At 47.1% G+C, this 2,333-nt stretch overlaps 1 pseudogene; it reads right to left on the bottom strand.

Moving 5' to 3' along the window:
• Positions 1–1,995: 1,995 nt before the first annotated feature.
• LOC120600287 (uncharacterized) lies at positions 1,996–2,114 on the bottom strand (annotated as a pseudogene).
• Between the last annotated feature and the right edge of the window lie 219 nt (positions 2,115–2,333).

Raw genomic sequence — 2,333 nt, 5'->3', positions numbered from 1 at the left:
GCTCTGGGACTGCAGGCTCCCATCAAAGTCACGTACCACTGTGTGACCTACTGTGGTCTATGTTGGGCCCACAAAACCCCTGAGAACTTCCCAAGCGATACTGTATTTTATGCTGGCAACAGTGATCTTCCCATCATTGTATTCCCTGAAGTTTGCTCCCTTTGCTGGTTGAGATCTGTTGAGTGTGAAGAATGCATCACCCCAGAGCAGGAGTAGCTGCCTATCAACATGTGGTGGGCACTTTGTGTATTGGATGGGGCAGGAGCTCAGGAAGTCAAGGGCCATCATGCCAATAGCCTGTTTTCTGCAATTTCTATGTCTGCATGTTCCTGCAATAGTCAAAGATCACAGAGAGATGTGCTGCTCTCTGGGGTGGTCCCATAGACCCCTGAGATTCCCCCAAGAAATATTGCAGCTCTTACAGGCAGTGTGTCTGCCCACAACTGTTTTCCCCTAAATGCACTCACTGTGCTAGCCAAGGTCTCTTGCCTGCGTAGAATGAACAACCCCAGAGATGAGAGGGATGGAGGAACTGCCTGTCAATGGGCTGCAGGAACTTTGTGGCTGGGGTGAAGCAGGATCTCAGGGAGACAAGGACTGTCAGGCCAATACAGCCTCCGTTTTGCTGCAATTTCTGTGCCCAGGCGTTCTGGCTGTAGTCACAGATCACAGTGAGACCAGCTGCTGTCTGGGGTGGTCCCACATACCCCTGCGATCCCCTCATGTGATATTTCATGTCTTGCAGGCAGAAGAGGTCTGCCAGCAACTGGTTTTCCCGCAATGCCTGCACTGAGCTAGCCAGTTTGTTGCCTATGTGGAATAGGAGACCTGGGGGAGTGGCATGGCAGTGGTGGTTGTCTGTCAGTGGACAGCCTGAGGCAATTTGTGGGTTGGGTGGGTCTCAAGGAGATAATGGATTTTAGATCAATACAGTTTCAGACTTGATGCAAGTTCCTTAACCGTTCACGCATACCCACAAAAGTCATGGATCCCAAGACCAGCTGCTATATGGAACGGGCCCAGAGATCCCTGAGATCCACCCAAGTTCATGTTGGCAACAGTGATCTGCCTGAAACTGTCTCTGAAATGTGCTCTCACAACTCTGGCTTCCTGCTGTGAATATTTGGCCCTGACATGGTGCAGGGCGTGGCAGCCACCTAGCAACAAAAGCCCCAGGCAATCTGCATGTTGAGTTGGGCAGGTCTATCACTTCAGGCCAGTGCAGCTTCTGAATTAGCTGTGTGAGAGGGATCTTCATGGGTAAGCTGGTGTAGTATGTAGATTGCCCCATAGGGGCCCTGACTAAGACACAATGCAGGCTGCAGGTCAAGCCTTCGTTCTGGTGACTGGAAATACAGTCTTCCCCTGTAAGAATCTTGCACAAGCCTCTGACCCAACACCGGTGCCCCGGGTGAGTTTCTGCAGATAAAAGAGCCTGTTCTTGGGCCCTTCAAATGGGCATCTAGGGTTTCAGTTTCCTTCTGTCTCACCCAGATGGCTAGAATCCCCTTTGATTTTCATAGCTAGAGTTTTGAGGAGCACCTCTTCCCTAGGCTGGGACCCTGGGCTGGAGAGCCTCTGAATGAAGCCAGGACCCCTCTCTCCTTCAGGAGAGCCTCCACAGCCTTGCTGTCCCTCCAGGTGTTCCTTCACCACGGGTGCAGTCCTGCTAGATTCTTAACTTTGCCCCTCCTACTGGCTTCGATGTGGCTCCTTCTTTATATTGTCAGACGTATCTGTTATGATCAGCTGAACTTCAGATGATTCTCCACAGTGATTATTTTATAATTTGGTTATAATTTCAATGCAGACCTGGGAGGAGGTGAACCCTGCTTTTACCTAGTCCGTCATCTTCTTCTTCTCCCAGCATAATTTTAATTACATTAATTAAGCAAACTTTATTTATTCATTTATTTTTTAGGTGAGGCAACCCTTGGTTTATCTCACAGATTTCAAGGAACTTGTCAGCTTACAATCCTCTTTTTTTTTTTTATGCGCCTACAGCACTTGTTCTTTCTAGGTGGTCTCCCATCCATATACTAACCAGGCCTGACTCTGCTTAGCTTCCGAGATCAGACAGGATCAGGTTTGTTTAGGGGAGCATGGCCATAGATCCTAACTAAGCAAACTTTAAAAAGAGAGATATAATCCAGTTGGTTTGGAATTTTTTTAAAAATATAATACCAAATGGCAAGATTTTATGTTACCATTATATATATATATATATGTTTATATATATATAAATGCTTATATATATAAACACCGACAGGGACTAAGACTGAAAATAGCGAGCATGATTAAACATCTACAAGGGAAAAAAAGGCATTAGTAAG

This window comes from Pteropus medius, unplaced genomic scaffold (assembly GCF_902729225.1).
Source record: "Pteropus medius unplaced genomic scaffold, Ma_sr-lr_union100, whole genome shotgun sequence".
NCBI classification, from domain to species: domain Eukaryota; kingdom Metazoa; phylum Chordata; class Mammalia; order Chiroptera; family Pteropodidae; genus Pteropus; species Pteropus medius.
The sequence above is the reverse complement of the archived record's forward strand: the minus strand, read 5'-3'. Positions and strand labels throughout refer to the sequence as shown.